Raw genomic sequence first — 22,264 nt, 5'->3', positions numbered from 1 at the left:
TGCTGTGAGAGCTGTGAGCAGAGCAGGATCACGTTATTTTCCATGTATACACACAGAACAGATTCAACAGTGTGGGCAGTGGCTCGTGTCACTTAGTGCGACTACAAAAGTAGGGAGGCAAATATTCCTCAATTACATAAAGCACCATTTGTGTGTTTGAGTAAATATCCCGGTAAACACCATTTACCTATGTTCGTTGATCACTAAAATCATGATTCATTATTAATAACAACCACAGCGTCGTATCCTCACAATAAGAGTCAGTTTAGTCAAATGAAGTGAGTGGTCCCTTATTGCTGCCCGTTGGTTGCAACTAAAATGACACGAGATGTATACATGTCTTCCAATTACTCATTAACCTCCAATATACTAATGAACTTGGATCCCCTTACACAGCAATGGAACACATTATTATACTGATATTATTAGATCGGGTGAACCCAGTATCATGCATGAATAAAAGCATTCATACTATTACAATAGTATTCACGATAACTTTGGCTTCACTCAGTTATCACAAGACTTGTTTTTTAGCAAAGGACCCCTTCAGATCAGGTGGCCACAAATGCATACTGATATTTTAGCGTGTCGCCTATCAACCCGGGACAACTCCTATCCAAACGAGTGGTCCTTCGACTTTCGTTGGCTCAGCACCCTATCTTTCCCACCACAGGCACCAAACGGCCATCATATCGCACAAAGCTTACGGGACGCGAGGAGTTTGTTCATAAATCCCATAACACGGGAAAGGAGCAATTAATTTAGACATACTAATATTAGCTGCAGGCTATGGAATCGAATAGCACACAGTGCCCCAAAACATATACATGTTTTTATCTCCAGGGATTCTGCAAACCATCGGGATTTGAGATTTACCATGAGCTCTCACCAGAATGCCCACTAAACTTGAGAATTGGCCAGAGGTGATTCTCCCAATAAGCATAATGTGGGGTGTTTTCCTCATCTCAATCACCAACATTAGACTAGAGCTCGGCCCATCAGCGTATGTACCACATTGCTCCAACCACCGAGCCGCAATATATTTTTCCTGTTTAGGGCCAGGATTCTCAAAATACCAGGTACAAGGATCCAGGTATGATGCAACACCAAATATGTGATTCCTCAACACACAGATTAGCACACGTAAGGCATGGTTTGCCATTATACATGCCACGAGAGGAGGTTTTAGGATTTATCACTTCTCCTTTAACCCATTCCCCTTCACGCCACATAAAAACATTTCACGATATATGGAATGCGATGACAGCATGGTAATGGTGAAAAGAGTCCACTGAAACCGCTCATCTGTACTTCACAAAACCCACGGCAACTTTCTTTTTTCAAAGTCTTTGGGCTATCGCGGTTTGTCACTCAACATGCAATCAGAAAGGTTATGTGCATCCTGCACTTAAGTAGGATTTCTTTAAGCAAATTCTCCATCATTAATGCAAACATATTTTTCTCTTGTTCGTGTGCTACACAATATTATTACTGTATGTGATTATATAAAGCATTTATGCTTTTGATTAATTGAAACACAGCCCCGAGGAACAGCTAAGCTTGAAACACATGTTGGCTATTTGTAGAGACAATTTGTGTTTTAATCCAGAAACTGGGCTACTTGTTTGTAGGGACCATTTGCATGTTATAACTCAGACACTAGTCATTCAGGTCACCAACATTGGCCATCTGTTTTGTTTCAAAGCATTTAATACATGTTTTAATGTGGGATTAACTCAATACATAGTTATATTAGAGCACGGAAGGCATGGTTTGCCATTAAACATGCCACTGGCGGAGGATCTAGGATTATCACTTTTCTTCTCCTTTAACCCATTCCATTTTACGCCACATCAAAACATTTCACAAACATATAGCATGAGATGACATAAGAGTATACTGAAACCACTCATCTGTACTTCACAAACCCCACAGCAACTCTTCTTTCTTTTTTGAAAGTCTTCAGGCTATCATTGTTTCACTCAAAATGTAACCAGAAATGTTATGTGCATCCTGCATGTATGATTTCTTTGAGCAAGTTCTCCATCATCAAATGAAACATTTTTCTCTTGCTCCTTTGTTCGTCTGCTATACAATTGTATCATCCATGTATGATTTGTACAGCATTTATGTTTTATGCTTTTGATTAATTTGAAACACAGCCCTGAGAAAGAGATAAGCTTGGAACACGCATTGGCTATTTGTTTGTAGAGACCATTTGAGTATTGCCTCAGGAATTGACATTGCTCATTCAGGTCACCAACATTGGCTACCTCTTGTTTCAAAGCCCTTAATACATGTTTGAAAATTTGTCATAACAAGTCCATGAGTATTTGCCACCATTTCTTGAGATTTGGAGTGTGTTTTTGTACAAAACTGGAAACTGAACATATGGTGTTTCATGTCTGGTTACTTTCCGGTCTTTGCAACATTCACTTTTTTTTAGCATTTTATATGCAGTTAAGGGTGTAAAAAGCAATTTGGGCAAGTGTGTGTGGTGTATTTATATCATTTTGGTTCCAGTGTCTGCAGTTATATTAAGTATTTGTTTCATTAATGTGACTGGAATGTGCTGGTTATGGCATTTTAATTTATAATAAAAATGTACAGTCTTTTGAGCAATCATATCACTTTAAGTGTCTTCTTTAAAATGGCTTCAGTAATTTGATGATTTTTCAAGATCTGGGTTCTGAAAACAGTGAAGAGTGAGCTACCAAATTTAGAAAAACTAGTCTCAAACCAGCCTGTATGAAATTAAAAACTACACTTAGAAAAAATGTTTTAAGTGCATTTCTGAGAAAAGGATTCACCCATTTTAAAACTGTGGCGCACCTTGAAAATGGGGTGCATAGCTTAAGATGGATTTCTAGGCTCTGACCCGGTGGACTGATTTGAGGTGGCGCCTTAGTTAGTGAACAGGGAACTCAGAGAGGTTAGCCAAAACCCAATCAAGGTAAACGTGGAGAGCCGTTAAGGTTATTTTAAGGAGAATGTGAATGGGGTATAAGGTCCTCAATTAGTCCACACAATATAATAACACAAGATTTCATTTCAGACAGGAATAAATAAAAATGTAAATATTTATTTTAGGCCTTTACAGAGTAAATAAATGAAACTAGCAGGTGATTCTATCACACAATACTCAATAAACCTATACATTCCCCAAAGGCTCTGAAAATGCATTCATTTGACAATCAACACAGGAAGCAAGTACATTAATGCAGTCAAGATGGAACCAAGTCACAAGGGAATTTTCCCAACTTCAGCACTCCAAACCCTAGGAAGAATTGGGCCTTGAGCCCAAAAGTCACAGGAGCCACAATGCCTTTACCCAGCATGTAGTCTCTGTAAGTTCTAATTGTACTTGTGTTGGTGATGGTTCAAAGAAGATATTCAACAATCTTACTAGGTAAGTACATTTTGTTTTAACTTTCAGAAAATACTACCCAGGTACGACAACTAAAAGGCAGTATAAGATTGTTACAAAAGGGACTGGTTCCCAAAGTTATCCGACAGAGGAAAGAGGGGAACAAATGCTTTGTTTTTACTTACTCTCCAACCTTCCCAGGGGTTGCTGGAGGTTGAATTGCCGCTTTTGGTTCAGGTGAGAGGTGCTCTGGAGCTGCGGGTGAAAGGATTCTTATGGTCAGGTCCAGTTGAAACTCCTGGTGATAAAATAGGCAAGGTTCACCGATGCAGCCCACTTCAGGACACTTCACAGGATGGGGGGAGCAAGTTCCAGCAATTTTCTCCAAACCCAGGCGACAACAGACGTCCTTCCAGTGGCGGTTGAAAAAGCTTCTCTAGGACAGGGTCCCTTAAGGCCAGGATGCTGAAATTTGCATGGAAGGTGACTTGTACCACAAGCTGGTGACCGCCTAAGACCCGGGTGCAACTGCGTAACAGCGTCACATCTGGCGAGTTAGCTCATGAAAAAGCTGGTCAGTCCACTGGGTGGTACAGGGTGCACTTCCGGACAGCTGGGTCCTCGAGAAGACGTCGGGACTAGTTGGTCCCACTAGTCCAAGGTTGTCAAACTCCAGGCCTGGAAACATGTCAGATTTTCAGGATACCCCTTCATTAAGGTTTATGAGCAATATACATACGATTCAAACAATGTATGCACAATTTTCCTTATGGATATTATTGAAGGATATCCTGAAAATCTGTCAGGATTCTGGCCCTCAAGGCCTAGAGGTCGACAAACCTGCACTAGTCCATGGGCTGAAGCACCGATCAGGGTCTTCCGAGATCAGGTAGACCAACAGGGCTTCACCGGGCCAGACGCAGGAAGGGATGGCAGGTCTCTTCAGCAGTTTTCTTCGGATCTTCAATCGGCTTTTAGTCTATGAGGGAATCTTGGCTCCAGTGTATCTGAAGAAATGACTGGCGAAGTCTTCTCCAAAAAGCAAATTTCCAAGCCCACCAATGGTAGGTATTTGCACCATTCAAACAGAGTTGTCCAATCAGGGAGAGCCATTGGGTTCACTTATGCCCCACACCTAGACATTTTGGCTCCAAGCATGTGAAAAGGGGTCAGACAGTCCCACCCACTTCCTGGGCCACATACCCACACACAGGCAGCACTAGCCCAGCAAAATGGACGATCATAGATAATGTTAATCCAGATCAAAATAATTAGAGAATCATCAATCGCTTATTGCGACTCAAGCAACAGTGGATCTGTTTGCTCCGCTCGTGGTGGGTTTCCCTACATTTCTACAGCCAGACATTGTTTTTTGCACGTTTGGACCAATTTAATTGGCAAAAAGGTTCTGTTCTTTCATGTTAGCTTCCAAAAGGCTCTTTTACTAGTGTTTCTAGTTGTTTACCAGCTTTTAAAGTTGGCCCTGCCATTACCTTGTTTGCCGCTTTATCTGTAGTAAGATTTGCATGCGACTCCAGCATGTGATCATGGCCGTTCACTTTTGCGCTGTTGAGGTCCTGAATCTTCTTGCCGAGTGACAAACATTTGCGTCACACTGTGTTCTCAGGTAAGCGTGGCTTTTGACCACCGGCTCCCAACACAGATTGGGACTGCTTGGATTCGTTTTCCAGTACTTACACATGCCCATTTTTGGTTTCACGAGTAGTTATTCTCTGCGAATCCGTGTTGCTACGAGCCTGCCCAGGTGCATTCCTCGTTTATAATATGAAGGTCAGTGCCTTTTATTCGAATTTTCATCACTCAAACTAGTTACACACCGTTTGGTCTGCCCTTTTACCCACAGTTGGACCAATTTTTTCGGGGCCCATTTGTTTCAGAACTCGTCTGTGTTTTGTGGGGCACTGGATGGATTGCTGACTCCAATTTAAATGTTGTTTATGCATGTTTGAAGAGTAATTTCTTAGAGAGGCATGACATGCATTTACTGGTTGCATTGCTTTTTAAATATTGTATGACTAGCCATCTTGGGTTCTTTTGGCAAGTTCTAGGAATTCATTTCCTTACTACTTGCATTGACTGAGAAGGTGCGCATACAGCTGTCTGCCTCATCTGAATCCTTGCTCGCTCTGAAGAAAGCTAGGCCCTTGGAGCTATTTGGCACATTGAAGCAGAAACTAGAGTAGGCCACTCAGACTACGTTTATGTATTTTATTTAGTTACACTTGTGTTGGTAGGATAGACGCATACTCGGCAAAATCTACCCCAACATTTTCAATGAATCTTGCACAAACAAAATGAACCGATGCAGAGACAAAACGTTAAGTGTGGCTCTAGGTGCAATTTCTAATACGATTTTCAGTTGCACTTGGTTAATGTTAAAGGACATTTGTACCGCGCACTATCACCACCGAAATGGTCCCCTGGCAGCTCTGAAAAAGGGGAGGAGAGGGGTGGGTTAGTGGGAATAAGCTGGAAAAGTGCAAGAGAGCAGTGATGTGCTGTTGTCAGCCTCAGCCCGGTGGGTCCGTTGGCTGGGCTTGGGGTGTTTTATGGTCCGTAGTCGTCGTGTGCTGTTGTGCAAGTATATGTGTGGTTTGTTTTGTTGTTGCATTGTTGTGAAGTTTGTGCGGATTGCTGCGTTTTAGGCTTGTGGTTGTGTTTGGTTATAGTTTGAGAGGTGTATGCAGAGGGATGGAATTGTTAGTTGGTTGGTTAGTTGGCATTGCTGTCCTTGCAATTATGGGATTTCATCTGGGTGCTGTACATGCTAACAGTCATATTTCTGTGTAGATGCGGTGCCAGCTAAAGTTCAGAATTCCATACTAGTTTGGCACATGCTAACAGTCACATTTCTATCTAGATTCGACGCAGGCTAGGTTCATAATTCTAAGTGTGGTGCATGCTAAGAATAACATTTCTAGCTAGGTGCAACGCGAGCTAAAGTTCAGATTTCCATACTAGTGTGGCACAAGCTAACGGTCACCTTTCTATCTAGATGCAACGCAAGCTAGGTTCAGAATTCTAAGTGTGGTGCCTGCTAAGAATCACACATGCTAACAATCACATTTCTCTCTAGATGCAACGCAGGCTAAGCTTGAGAATTCCATCTCGGTGTGGCATATGCTAACAATCACATTTCTTAAATTCCATCTAGGTGTGGCATATGCTAACAATCACACTTCTGAAATTCCATCTAGGTGTGGCATATGCCAACAATCACATTTCTGTCTAGATTTGGTGCAGACTAAATTTGAGAATTCCATCTAAGTGTGGCACATGCTAACAGTCACATTTATGTCTAGATGCGACGCATACTAGACTCGAGTTCTATATAAGTGTGGCATATGCCAATAGTAAAATTTTGTCTAGATTTGGCGCAGACTAAACTTGAGAAATTACATCTAAGTGTGGCATATGCTAACAATCACAATTCTGAAATTCCATCCAAGTGTGGCATATGCTAGCAATCACATTTCTGTCTAGATTTGGCGCAGACTAAACATGAGAAATTCCATCTAACTGTGGCATATGCCAACAATCACATTTCTGAAATTCCATCCAAGTGTGGCATATGCTAGCAATCACATTTCCGTCTAGATTTGGCGCAGACTAAACTTGTGAAATTCCATCTAAGTGTGGCATATGCTAACAATCAAATTTCTGTCTAGATTTGGCGCATGCTAAACTTTGTGGTTCTCTCGGGGTATTGTACTAGTTAACATTATACTGCAGGCAGTGTTTGCTGTCCAGCCATTAATAGGTTTAGGCTGGCGGTCCCATATCTCTCTAATAATGCATGGTGTAGGTCTGTAGCAGTCTAGGCCATTGAAAGGTAAGTTAGAGTGGCAGGAGCTTTCTGGAGTAGAGTAATTGCTCTACCCCCCCACCCATGCCAGCACTTACACTTTTGTCGGTGTCTGGTGGCTTCATTGGCTTCCCCTGCAGACACCTCTTGGAACCGCCAATGTTGGAGCAGCCCTTGGCCTTGGGCCCTTAGCCACAGGGGCTGCCGGGCAGAGGGCTGCCCTGGGAGGGTTCGTGATATGTGGCCTGTGGACCAATCAGGGTGCGAGGGGAGAGTTGGGAGGCGGGATTGCGCTGCCGAGGGTGGGGGAAGGAGGAAGGGGACTCGAGCGCCGAGTGAGCGGGACAAACGCCATTTTAAACACTTTTACACTGTTTTAGGTAGTTAGGGGGGCATCTGGGCCAGGGCTCTGGGGGGAACTCACCTTGCCCAGCTTCCTGCAAGTGATGGTGCCGGCGAGGGCGCCACGCTCCTGTAGGTTGTTTTCTATTTGGCCCGTGGACCAATTAGGGTGCGAGGGGAGGGTTGGGAGGTGGGATTGCGCTGTCGAGGGAGGGGTTAGGAGGAAGGGGACTCTAGCGCCGAGTGCGCGGGACAAACGCTATTTTAAACACTTTTACAGTGTTTTAGGTAGTTAGGGGGGCATCTGGGCCAGGGCTCTGGGGGGAACTCACCTTGCCCAGCTTCCTGCAAGTGATGGTGCCGGCGAGGACGCCACGCTCCTGTAGGTTGTTTTCTATTTGGCCCGTGGACAAATCAGGGTGCGAGGGGAGGGTTGGGAGGTGGGATTGGGCTGCCGAGGGGGTGGGTGTGGGGGGGAGGAGGAAGGGTACCCGAGCTCCGAGTGAGCAGGACAAACGCCATTTTAAACACTTTTACAGTGTTTTAGGTAGTTAGGGGGGCATCTGGGCCAGGGCTCTGGGGGGGAACTCACCTTGCCCAGCTTCCCATGTAGGTCTTATTCTCTCTATATGGTGGTATTGGGAGCATTTCTAGTGTTGTGTCGGTCTTGAGACGGGCACAGTGTTATTCATTTAATTCCATTAAATATTATGTTTGCTACATGATTTACCATTTTACTGACTTCTGCAGCGCCTGGCTTTGGTTAAGTGTGTGTGTGTCCGCGCTTGTTTCCCAGTCCATGCTTGCCCGTGCAGGCCTTTTCCCGGGGAGCAGACCCACCCTCCTCCCATCCCACCTAAAGAGCTTGTGATTAGGCCACGGTCCATTTGACAACAAATGTGGCAATGGGCTATACTTGCCCCTCGCCAGAGCCCCCTCTGCAGGGACTGGCTTGGTTTAAGTGTGGCCAGCAAGGGGGTGATTTTTTTTTTTAATACATGCTTTGCTGGCTCTCACTCCTGTGCTCGTTTCCTGGTCCCCGCTCACCCCTGCAGGCCATTTCCTGGGCTGCTGACCCACCAACCTCCCACCCGACACCCACAGAGCTTGTGATTGGGCCCCTGGACCTTCTTGAGACATCCATCCAGGGCAGTCCCTGCCCAAGCAGCCACCAGTGAAGGGCCACAAGGCAAAGGGCAGCACCCAAAGAAGCAGCTCCACTCTGCCATTGTTCGCCTGAGAAGCGTGTCATAGTCAACCAGCAGGGAATGATGAGGTAAGCGTGGCTGTTAGGGAGAGAATTCTCATGAATGTGCCAATTCCTCCCACCTTGGAGCCCTCCAGCTCTTTTGCTAAACTTTGGGGCTTTGAACTTTTAATTCTGTGCGTTTTACTCTTGCGTTTTCTTTGTTTATGGAGTTTTAGACAACTCCATAGGCATATCTTTTCATGTGTGTCGCACAGCACCCTCAGTGCAGTGGCACAGTGAAACCTTTTCAGGCTTTCCCAAGGTTTAAATACCTTTTCTGGGATAAACTACTGTTTCCCAGAGTAAGTAAAGTGAAATTGACTTTACTAGTCTTTTTAAATTCCTAGACCCAGCACACCCTATCTTACAATAGAGTGCTGGAGGGGTTACTTAGAATCCCCTGTCTCTAGATACTCATGTAGCAGTCAAATGTTACCCTTTCCTATCGAAATGGCTGGTGGCAGTGGTTTTACAACGAGCTACCATGATTTTTCCCGACCGTGAACACCGGTAGCGTTAAAATCACTGGAGCCATGTTTTTCAAGATGGCGTCTGAGCCCCCTCTGTAAAAACAGGTCCCGGTCATCTTTTTTCGCCGTTTCTTTGTGGATAGGTTCTTCTAGAGTTCTGCTCTGCACGCCAAACCAGGTTTGGTCCCTTTGTTCCATCGCCTTTGGCAGGCTTTAGGACTGAAGACCGCCTCTGGCGCCTGAGTGTCTGGGGTGGGCAGGAAGTGAGGGAGGTGCCCGAAACTCCCTGTGCTTAGTATCCTAAGAGACCCAAATGCACTCTGGCGTGATTGGCTGGCTGACTGTCCGGCAAGGACAGCCATCCTGCTGGGTGAGTGGCAGCTAGGATGGAATGAAAGGGAGGAAACTGGATAAAAGGCGAGTCTCTTGGCTTGGAAGGCAGTGTCGACCACTGGAACGAAAGAACCAAAGACAAGCTTGAAGGGGACAGCTGCTGTAACTCCTGGACCGTTGGTTTGCCTGATGAAGCCCTGCTGCAGGTCCGAATCGCTAAGCTCATCTCGACAGAAGCCCTGCAAGGACAACTTCTCCCTTTGAGTTGGTGGGACCAATCAACTCGACCCGTAAGCCACCTGGATACCATTCTCAGAGCTGGTTGTAGAGTGCTGCAGGAAACCGAATAACCAGGGAGAGGTACACCAGTTTGTTTGCTTTACTACAGCTACCGGAATTGAAGATTTGCCAAATACCAGCTTTTAGACCAGCCCCCGCGTAGTGCCTAATCAGCTTGTGACCCAACGTATAATTCTGCTTACAAACTACTTTTAAGAACTTTTACAGAGACTTACCGTTTACTTGCCAGCACCGTTTTTACCTATCCAAGACTTTAGCCCATGGACTTTGGCCTAGCCTATTGAATGGACACTTGTGAACTCAAAGTATCCGCACTGTCTAAGAAAATGTAATTCTTTTATGTTCTGAACCTATTCCTTTTTGCTCCTCCAAAGTATTCTGAATGACATTTTGCTCCTCCTTCAAAGTAGTTTGAATGCCTCAGAAACTGAACGATTATAGTATTGAAGTATATTGATGTATGATATTTAACTGCCTCCTTCTAGTGAATGTTTTATAACTGACTTGAATACATTTATAAGTGTTTAACCAAGAAACCTTGAGTGCAAGTTTATTTGAATACCTGTGATTGTAGACCTCTGTGTAACATCCTTACAGCTCACATTCCCTCTTGAGATAAGCCTGGCTGCCCAGCTCTGCTACCAAAAACTGTGTAGTACAGACATATACCAAAGGTTGGTTTTGCTTACACCTGTAGTCATAGTTGTGTGTGGTGGTGGTCCCAAAGGGTACTGCATACAAACTCTGCCTAACAGTGGTCTTGGTGGGGAGTACAGCCATTACTTTACTCCTATTAAGCCCCACCACTCTTACTACCCATCATAACATAGCCCACCTGGGTTAATCAGCCTATCTCATTTATTTGGGGAAAATGTTGCTCTCCTCCATGACTGCAGTGTTCCAATTCTGTGCGTCGGCCCACTACTGCTGTGTTCCAATTCTAGGTGTTTTCCAATTACTGCTGTGTTCCAAATCTAGGTGTCTGCCCACTACTGTGTTCCAATTCTAGGCGTTTCCCCATTACTGCTGTGTTCCAAATCTAGGTTTTTCCCCCATTACTGCTGAGTTCCAATTTTATGCGTTTCCTATTGCTGCTGTGCTCCGATTCTAGGTGCCTGCCCACTACTGCTGTGTTCCAATTCTAGGGGTTTCGCCATTACGCCTCTGTTCCAATTCTAGGGGGTTTCACCATTACTCCTGTGTTCCAATTCTAGGTGTCTGCCCACTACTGCGGTGTTCCAATTCTAGGAGCGGCAACCAAAGACACTTCAGAGGCACTGTCAAAACAAACCAATGTACTACTCAATTCCCCCTTTCCTGCTCCTCCAACATAGCTAACGCCACTATACATGACTAGGGGCTAGCCACACTATACATAGACACCTAGCAAAATCTAATTCTCGCACTCAACTAACTCAGACTCTGGAAATAACCTTAGACTGAACATACTAATACCCAATCCATAAATCCACCGATACTACACAAAGCACACTGACACAACCCGAACACCTAACAGACATCCATGCCCCTGGACCCCCTTATGGACACAACTAATCAGTGCGCACAACTGTAACCCCACACTAACCTCATACGACCCACAACCCAACCTAAAACGATAGCACACTTCTGAGGCACCGAGTCCTACCCTTACAGTTACAACAAGCGGGGCCCCTCAACCAACTCCCACACGCAATACAAATCACACAGACGCCATTTTCTGCTGGTTCTGAACCTTCCTATCCTCACTAATAACCACCAGGCCTCTTCGGTTGCAGAGCCACGTGAGCGCCTGGAGACTGCCCTTGGGTGGTAGCGGTGCGAGGTAGAACTTAAGACATACATACAGGTTTTTTTGTTTTTTTCAATTTTTGATGTACTTTCTCATTGCAACTTGATTATGTCTCAAATTTTTGCTTTTTTGCATATTAAATCATCTTTATACAACCTATTCAATGTTCTTATTGGCCTTAGTAATTTCCCCAAAAATATTGTAATCAATTGTATACTACAAGGACCTTTTGTCTTCCGTTTTTGGTTCAGTTCTGACCCCACTTTTTAGGCCCTTCTCTTCAATAACTGAGTCGGATGCCTCGCTTTTTTGTTGCTAGCCTGCAAAAACAGCAGCCTACCCGGGCAAGTGCATGACCTTACATGGGATTTCCTGACCTCGCAAGGCATGAAGAAGGCCAAACTACAATATGGACAAAGAACCAGTGAAACTCTTGTGGCACAGCCACTTTTAGTAGCTTGTCTTAAGGCACATATAAAAGTAACCAAAAACCCCAGGTGTAAAATAAAAGTATCCCTCATTGCATTGCAAGATGTTGTGTGCGATATTAAACGTCATACAACTGTAAAAGATGAAGGTATTCCAAGTACTGATCGTCTGAAGGGCTGATCAGTTTCCCCATAACAAATAAGGTGAAGGGAAGCTGAAGGCATTACTTTCCTGCAAAAACTAATAACAGGTTCAAAATCAAAGCAAAACGATTGGGGGTCCATAGAAACCACAGAGGGAAAGTACAGAAACATGTTTAAAAGCAGACTGTTTTCAAATATGAAATAATGTATCTAAATGCGTACCTGCAAGTGGCTGTGCCGGAATTATTGATATACAGAAGTGTAGTAGGACCTACAGGTTCAGGGGCTACAGGGGAAATCCATTTTCATTTGGAAAGTTTAGTAGTGTGGCTTGAACTACTAATGAAGCCCTAGAACAGAATTCAATAGCTCTTGCTGAAATAAATGATATTGCTAAGTCTGTGGTACATGAAACACCTGAACAAAGTGCAGAGGCTGTTGGGGAGAATTCTCAGAAATGTGCTAATTCCTTTCTACCTTAGAGACCCCTAGCAACTTTGCTAGATTTTGAGGACTTGAATGTTTAACCTGGAGAGAGTGAGACCCTTTTCCCCCCACTATCTTGTGTATTTCTTTTTATTTTTTTACTTATTTTCATTGAGAGTTACATCAGAGCAACGCAGACATCATCATATCAAATACAACTTTCAGGTATCAAATGCACATTTCACAACACATTAAACAGGTTAGGGTGACGTCAATGGTATAACATCCTCATTCGACAACATATCACATAGGTAGAGCCGGAATGGGGCCCAGATGTCCTTGGGGCGGCAGGTTGGTGACACAGTTATTACAAATTGTTCCTCGCATTCGTTCGCCATGGACAAATCTTTAAGATATTCATCCCTACCAGGTGCATTTACAGATTTCCAACATTTTAGTATGCAACGTTTAGCGATAACACATGCAATATTGAATAGTCTCCTGGTGGTCTCTGCGACCTTGCCAATTCAATGGGGTAGGTGACGCTGGAATTGATGTAGTTTCCTCAAGGACTTCTGCAACCTCGCCCCAGAATTTAGACACAAATCAGCACGACCAGCACATGCCTTCGGAGAGTTGTACTTCGGGCAGCCTCCCATTTGGCCCATCACAAATTTGGCCAATCTCGCCGGGGTATAGTGTAGTTGGTTGAGTATTTTAAATTGAATTAGTCGTAGTACAGAATTCATGGATACAGTTTTAGCAAGCTGGCAACTTATAGACCATAGTGTTTCATTTATTTCAATGCCTAGGTCACGTTCCCAGGCTTCCTTACTGGTGTTACATGAGCTGGAGTGTGTCTGCACCAGGGCATATAAATACTGAGACCCCTTTTTTCTGTCCTTCAACTGTTGTGATGGCTCTTATACATTTGTGGGTAGGTGGTTCCAGGGGGAAGGTGGGCCACCTGGTGCTGAATGCGGCCTTCATTCAGTGAAATTGGAATCTTTCGAGTTGCCCTCCTCCCACTGTTTCAATAAAGTCCCCCAGTTCACAGTATGTGCCATCTGGGAACATCACGCATTTTTAGTTGTTTATTCGGGTCCCAAGACCTCTGCAGGGCCCTATCAAACGTGGGTGTGATTTCGGGGAAATTCCATAAAGGGATCTCTGGGTTGTACGGAGTTGTCAATCCGATCCTCCTGTATATTTTAGGCCATGCATGAGTAGTGGTGCTCACCGGATCGAACTCACAGGTGTCCCTATGTTTATGACTAAACATAACGGATCGGATATCAGTGGGGGAAGCAGCATATTTTCCAGGGGGATATGTGTGGTAGTGTCATTGGGATCAAACCAGTGTTTAGCAAATTGTGCCTGGGACACTAAGTAGTATACTTCAAAGTGGGGGGCTGAAATGCCTCCTTTCAAAAAGGGTTCCACCAGCTTGGTTCACCTCAGTCTGGGTGTCTTCCCCCCCACACAAAGGAGGCGGCGAGCATCTGAAGCTTCGCAAAGAAGGTTTTCCCCGGCCAAATTGGAACGTTACCAAAACAGTACAGCAGCTTGGGGAGGACTATCATTTTAAGTAGGGCTACTCGGCCTTAAAGGGAGATTGGGACTAGACTTTGCAAGAGTTCCCCGTGATTTTTAATATATAGTGTGTGTTTGTCTCTGGATATAACATTTCCCAAATAGCGGACACGTAGAGGGGACCATTTAAACCCACTTATATCAGATAGATCGCCAGTACTGGGGGTCAATGGAAACAATTCAGATTTCGAGACGTTAATCTTATATCCAGTTTATTCCGAAAACGTATGGATGTCTGGCATGATGGGTTCTAAATTGTCTTTCAGGTTACGGATATATAATAATGTGCCATGGGTTCTATAGTAAGCGCAAACAAAATAGGAGAAAAGGGACATCCCTGTTGGGTACCTCTGCCCAGACCGAAGAGAGCAGACATGGTGCGATTCGTAAGGACTCTCGCCCCTGGGTTTGCATAAAGCAGTCAAACGCATTTAAGAAAGTATTGGCCCAGGCCGAACCGTTTGATCACAAAAAAAAGAAAGATAGGACCAGGAGACTGAATCGAAAGCCTTTTCGGCGTCCAGCGCCACGACGGCCGCATTTCCCTTTGTGTCGATTTGTGCCATCACCCCAAATAGTTGTTGTCATTTAAAGCTGTGGATCGGGTAGGTATAAATCCAGCCTGGTCATGTGGACCAAGATGAGCATGTATGGTAAAAGTCTGGTTGCAAAGATTTTGGCAAAGATTTCCGTGTCCGTATTGATGAGGGAAAGGGGCCTATATGAGGACATGTCCCGTGCGGGCCGTCTGAGTTTGAGGAGAACCATAAACTGCTTTGCGTATAGTTTCAGAGAGTGTACCCCGATCCATTGCCTCCTCCCATACCCTTAGTAGAACTGGTGCCAGCTTATCATGGAATTCTTTGTATAGTTCGGCTGCCAGGCAATCAGAGCCAGGGGCTATGCCGAAAGTTAGTGCTTTGATTGCAGAAGTAATTTCTTCAAGTGTAATGGATATGTCTAGTGCATTGCATGTATCTGCAGTGAGTGTCGGGAGGTCAAGCTCATGCAAATAATTAGCTGTCTACCCCTTGGATTTAACGTTGTGGTTGCAATATAAGGATTTTTACAATTCGGCAAATTTGTCACTGATGTCTTGTTCCCGGTTCACCATCGTCCCATGTGTCGCTCGGGTACTGGCAATGGGGTTATGATAATCCTCTGCTTTAAGCATGCTAGCTAGAAATTTGCCGGCTTTGTTGCTTTCCCCATACCTGCGGACACAGGCTGGTGTGGAAATATATAGGATTTCCCCATCTGCCAGCTTGTAAAACTCAATGTCGTGTGGATATTGGACATGGTTTCCTTACTGTGGGTCTTACTATATCCAATTTCAAACATTTTCAATTTCGCTTCCGCTGTATTTAACTCCCTCCTAACGATCTTCAGCAGTCCAGTGGATTTTGCCATAATGACACCGCGCACCCACACCTTGAACGTTTCTCATAGTGTAGCATAATTATTCACCGATCACACATTCAGTGCGAGAAATTCTTCAATCTCTATGTGAAGTGATTCACAGACATGGGGATCTCCAAGTATGGTGGGGGGCATTCTCCAACGTCTGGTATGTGGTGCATCGTTGCGTAGGGTAAGAGTGATGGATATTGGGAAGTGATCTGAGAGAGTGCGGGGCAGAATTTCACAGTAAGATGCTGCATAAAACAGGGAGGAGCTAATGAGCCAGTAGTCTATACGTGACTGAGTCATGTACCGATGAGTAGAATGTAAACAGTTTTTCTTGTGGGTGTAGTACCCGCCATATGTTGATCAGGGATAATTCTACCATTATCTGGCAAAGTGTGGCTGCAGCATTTGTGAGTCCCCGTGGAGTGGCCGAAGAACGGTTCAAGGACACATCAGGATTGTGTTAAAATCTCCTCCCCACAGCACCAACGCATCATCAAGCGTAACCAGTAATTCCAATATTGTACTGTAGAATTCATGGTAGTCAATATTCGGTCCATAGGTGTGGACTATCAATATAGGTTGACCCGTCACCTCCCCCCAGAGCAGTACATATCTACTCTGGATGTCTACCTTGCTGTCCAGGTATCAAAAGCCCAGTTTTGGGTGAATCAGTGTTAGCACTCCGCACGACTGGGTTGAGTACTCCGTATAGTATCGTAGGGGTCGCCAGCCTGGGGAAACGCTAGTGCTGGCATTTGAGCGTATGTGTCTCCTGTAGTAGGAGGATCTGTGGACTGTGTCTAGTGACATAGGCTGTGATTTTTCTGGTCTTAACTGGATTATTGAGCCCCCGGATATTCCAGGAGAGTAGTTTGATCGTCAGGCCCTTATCAGCCTGTGTCGTGGTTTTCATTTATATTTGTTATATTTCTCATGCATGGTCTCGTGTCTGCCCAACCAGCGGCGCCCACAACATAACTCTAGTAATCATACCCACCTCCTCCCCCACTTGCACCATCAACCCCAACACGATGATGAAGCCCTTGCATTAACTTGTAGAATTTTCCGGAGGTGCGTATGTTGCGGCCTATAGTCTACGCGGCTGTGCACCGGTCATCCGGCTTACAACAAGTCGGTGAACCCAGACACCCATTTTCCGTGCCATTAATCTGAAAAAGGATACTGCGTCATATTCTGTCAGTCCTCTGGATCTCTTCCATCAAAGACTGGTTGCAGGAGATAGTTTTAATCTGGGCCTCGTCCCCGCAGCAGAAGTGGGATCGTGGATTCTATGTAATTCGTGGGGTGCTCAAAGAATTGCGCTCGGCCACTGTGTTGTATCCGCAGTTTCGCCGGAAATATCAGAGCGTATGGGACCTGCCTTAGTTGGAGTTGTTTCTTAACAGAGTCGTATGATCTCCTTGGTGTTTGTACTCCTGTAGTGAAGTCTGGGTATATGTGTATAGTATCGCCCTCGTGACGGAGTGGGTCCCCTCTCCCTCGCCAGTCGGAGAGAAGTGTCGCAGACCCTATAGTTGAGCAGTTTAGCTACAATGGTGCAGGGAGAGTCACCTGGCTTGGGCGGTGGGCTCTCCACCAAGAAATGATCCGAGAAGGCATTGTCGCCGAAAAGGTTCTTCAGGAGTTCATTTGATTCCATGGGCCCCTTACAGAAGGATTCCACCACTCCACCTATGCAGATATTGTTGCAACGAGACCTGGATTCCAAGTCGTCACATTTGCCACGCAATTTGGCCATTTCGCCCTTTAAATGAGTGATGTCCCAGGTGTTCTGGCAAATTGAGTCTTCATTTGGGCTGATTCGGCACTCGGCCTCCGTGACCCGTGCACTTTGTTTATCAACGCATGCCTTAAGTGAACCAATAGTGGTGACAATGTCGTCTAATTTCACCTTTACGGACATGAAGCCATTTTGTACTGAGCAGTTGGTCATATCTGAAGTGTTCAGTCGACATCACAGGAGGGCCCGTCAGAGGTGGCGGTACAGTGACTAAGGTCTGGTTTTCTTCTTGGCACTAGTTCCTCTTGGAATCGCCCGGAAGTTACAGGCAGTTGACGACCGATCACGTGGTCGACGTGGTTTAGTACCTACAGTAGGGCCCAGCTATCCCAGGCTCCTGATACCTCTCCGAGACGGGTATCTGCGTGTAGTCACTCTGTAGCGTCGCCTGATCCAGGGGGTCTCTGTGCAACAGGGCCCCCCAGTGTAGTTTAGTTAACGTGGTTGCTCCCTCGCAGAAGGGTGGGTCTGACAGGCCAGGACGTTGCACAGGGTAATGTCTGCGAGTGACCAGTTCAGGATAGTTTCACAGCGCTTATTTATCAGTGAACCAAGTTGGGAGTTGCGGTATCTTGTGCGTTCTTCGATAAGGATTAGTGCAGTTGCGTGCGCCTCGTGTGCACTGCGTGCCGCCAGGAATCCGTGGGGCGGTTTGTATGCTCATGTACCTTCCACCGCGAGGACAACCCAGCTGGTAGTTATTTTCCAACTATATATGGCCCAGGTTATGGATCTGAGCCGATTTCAGGTCTGCATAGCGTTTCGGTTGCTCTGTTCTTCGTGCAGTTTGCAGCATGCGGGGGCCAATGATTCTTAAGGATGGGTTGTGCCCTCCCACATATCGTAGTCTCGTTTATTTTCTGTGGGGAATGCGTTCAAATAAGTGTGGACGTTGATAATCGTCGGGGGTTGAATCTCCACACTATATAGTTCAAGGTAGCGCTCTCAGTTCTTGGTATCACTAGTGCACTTGTTCCATATCCCGGGTTGTCGTGTTGCGCGGTGGAGCCAGCAGTTGTGTGGAGGCCCAAACTTGGAATGGCACCCAATCGCCCCGCCAGTACAATGCTGCCAGCACCGGGCAATGTACTGCTCTAATATGTGTTCAACTTTCGTGGGTAGTCCAGCTATTGGCGGTTAGCCTGCCTTTGTCGACAGCCTCACAGTGCCCAGTGGGGGACAGGTGTCAGTCCCTAATCCAGTGTTGCCATTACAAGTAGTTGCGGCCATGGCGCTCGTACCGCGCCCCAAATTCAGTGATTTTTGTCTGCCGCACGTGGGGCCGGTAGCAGGAGGGAAATGCAGGGTAATTTCACCGGGACGCAGCCCAGGTGTAAGATATAGGGTTGAGCACTCTAGTAGGCCCGTCCCGCCCACACCATCGGTGTTCTGCTAGTCGTGTGTGGATCTGCACCCCGCGGACTATGTAGCTTCCTGGTGCAACGATGATAAGTCCCAGTGACACTACTAGGATTTATGGGTACATTTATATCCTATGTTCGGAGTAAAATTACTTTGCAGCCGGGTTTTAACTTTGCATTTCGCCAAGTCCAGTCAGACATGCCAGTTTCAATGGTCCACTGGATAATATGGCCAATGCTACGGCCCCACTAACCTTCAGTTGTCTCTGTATGTTCCTGCATAGGGCCCGGGTCCACCGCGCTCTGCCTGAAGGGTGCCCCGTATCTCCTCCGGTGCAGCTTGTGGTGGGGGTTGCTGGTGCTGTCCTCTGGTTCTTCTTGGGACCACCCGTAGGCTGAGGGTCTGCCACAGCCACCAGGCGTAGTCGGCGGAATTCCTGCGCCGTGTCTCGTTACACAGCGGGCCGCTCCGGCAGGCCGACTGCCGACCAAGACAGCAGCCAGCTAGGTCCCTGACCAAAGGACCCACAGAGACCGCAGCCGCAGGGAATGGGGCCCACTCACTGGATTCCCCCCGCCGTGGGACCAGATTCCCCTGTATTGGATGCCTGGATCTCTCCGTCCGAAGGGGGCCACATCCGCCGCTGCCCGGCACTGAGCAACGCTGCATCGCGCTCGGTTTCAGGCCGTGGAGCAGGTTAGTGGTGTCTTCTGGGTAGGATCAGGGTCTTACGGTTCAGCAGGGTATCCCCACTTGATTGCCTTCTAATGTTACTTAGCAGTAGCCAGAGTTCTCTAGGAAGCAGGTATTATGTTTGCAAGTGCTTAGCTTTGTGCCGCTCGGGCGGGTGCCTTGGCTCCTCCCTCCTCGTGGCTTTAAGGCATTTACCAGCATGCGGGCTGAAGTAGCATCTCCATGGAACTCGCCATCGACCTCCGCGTCCCGACACAGGCGCTGAATCAAAACCTGCAGATATTTCAGCCAAATTTCGGCCGCCGGAACCCTCATTTTCGCCAGATGCTCTTCAAGCAGCGACCAGGCTGTATGACACGTTGTGGGTCCTCTGGGTGGCCCCAAATTAGGATATTTTCTCAATCAGGATGGTAGCCGGAGAGGAGCTCTACATTCAGGCGACCATTACGTGCACGCGCAACAACTCCCGTGTATTTTAAATGCGATTTTCAACTCGGTTTCTTTTGGTTGTGGAATCTGACAAACTCCATAGGCCTCATCTTTTACATTGTGTCAGACAGCACCTTCAGTGCAGCGGCACATGGAAGTCTTTCAGATTTCCCCAAGGTTTAAATACCTTCTCTTGGATAAACTACCGTTTCCAAGAGCAGTGAAGTCAAATTGACTTTACTTACACATGCAACTTTCTAGACCCAGCACACACTATCTTACAATAGGGTGCTGGAGGGATGGAATAAGTTACTTACCTGTAACTGTTGTTCTCCAGCATGGGTCTGGCATGGATTCACATGCTCATGAATATTCCCTGTCGTCCGGCCGGGAATCCTCGGTATAGAAAAAAATCACTATCAGTTTCGTTTCTGATCTGTCTTTCTTAGTAGTAACCAATCACTGGTCTCTGGGTCATACTGCCCACAGCCAATGACTGCCCTCTCCCTAAGCCCCGCCTCTGGCAGCCATCTTCAGATTTGGTAGCACGTAAAGTGGCGGTATGAGCCGCAGAGGGGTAGGCGGGAGGGTACGCATGTGTATCCATGCCAGACCCATGCTGGAGAACAACAGTTACAGGTAAGTAACTTGTTCCTTCTCCAGCATGGGGTCTGGCATGGATTCACATGCTCATGAATATAAGAATACATAGCAGTACACACATGCACAACCACGGGAGGTGGCAACAGGCTCAACATTAAGCAATACAACTCAACATTAAGCATCTCTTACCTCCTCAGCAGGCTCACCTTAGGCGAACAGGTTGCGCAGCACTGCTTGGCCAACCCTGGACTCCTCCCTGGAGTCCCGATCGACGCAGTAGAATCTTGTGAAGGTGTGCGTCGACCTCCACGTCGCAGCCCTGCAGATGTCCAGCAGGGGCACACCAGACAGGAACGCCGTGGTAGCAGCGATCGCTCTGGTCGAATGGGCTCTCGGACGGCCAGGCAGCGGTCGGTTAGCCAACCGGTGACAGTGCATGATGCAGCCGGAGAGCCATCTGGAAATGGAAGTCTTCGAGAGAGCCTTCCCTTGATTCACAGTCCCAAAGTTCACAAACAGCTGTGACGTCTTCCGAAAACTCTTTGTGCGGTCCACGTAGAACTTCAGCGCTCTAGCTACACCCAGCGAGTGCAAAGTCCTCTCGGCCGGCGACGAAGGTGACTGGAAGAAAACTGGCAACACCAAGGGCTCGTTGAGGTGGAAGTCCGACGGCACCTTGGGCATAAAGGAGGGGTGTGCCCTCAGCACCACCCTCGTGTCATGAAGTCATGGAGGCTTGCAGGATAGGGCCTGGATCTCTCCCACTCGTCGTGCGGAGGTGATGGCCACGAGGAAAGCCGTCTTCCATGACAGGAACTTCAAAGGCGCCGAATGCATAGGCTCAAATGGGGCCCCCATGAGCCTGGTCAGCACCACATTAAGCTCCCACGCCGGGGCAGGAGCCTTCACCGACGGGAATGATCGGAATAGTCCCTTCATGAATTCTTTCACCAGGCGATGAGACCACAAGGACGCCCGTCCCGTAGTCCTGGAGATTGCAGCCAGATGTATTTTGATGGAGGCGTGAGCCAGTCCAGCTTTGGCCAGCGACAGTAGGTACGGCAGTACTTGAGGGGCCGTAATCCGCAGAGGGTTAATCTTCTGTGCAAGGCACCAGACAGAGAACCTCTTCCATTTATGTCCGTAGCACTTGAGTTGAGGACGCCCTGGCCTTTGCAAGAACCTCTCTGCAGGCGGCCGGGATGTCGTACCCTCCAAACTGTAGTGCTGCAGGAGCCAGGCCTGCAAGTTCAGCGACTCCGGGTTGTGGTGAAGAATGGCGCCTCCTTCTCTGGAGAGAAGGTCTGCGTCCGTCGGCAGCTTCAGTGGTGTGGACGTTGACAAGTCCAGAAGGTCCGGGAACCAGATCTGTCTCGGCCACGCCGGTGCGACGAGGATCATCCTGCACCGGGACCTCTTGAGCTGGTTGATGAGTCGGAGCAGCAACGGCAGCGGAGGGAACGCATAAATAAATAGGCAGTCCCATGGGAACGAGAAAGCATCGCCCATGCTCCTCGGCTGGGGGAACCTGCTGGCGAACCTCCGGCACTTGGAATTTGTCGCCGTCGTGAAGAGATCGATTTGGGGTTCGCCCCATCGTCGGAAGAGTCGATCCACTTGATCCTGGCGTAGTTTCCACTCGTGACACAAGCGCAGCTCCCTGCTGAGTGAGTCGGCGATCGTGTTTTTTATTCCTTCC

This window comes from Ambystoma mexicanum, chromosome 2p, assembly GCF_040938575.1.
Source record: "Ambystoma mexicanum isolate Mex_15411 chromosome 2p, UKY_AmexF1_1, whole genome shotgun sequence".
Taxonomy (NCBI): Eukaryota; Metazoa; Chordata; class Amphibia; order Caudata; family Ambystomatidae; genus Ambystoma; species Ambystoma mexicanum.
Note: the sequence above shows the minus strand (reverse complement) of the source record.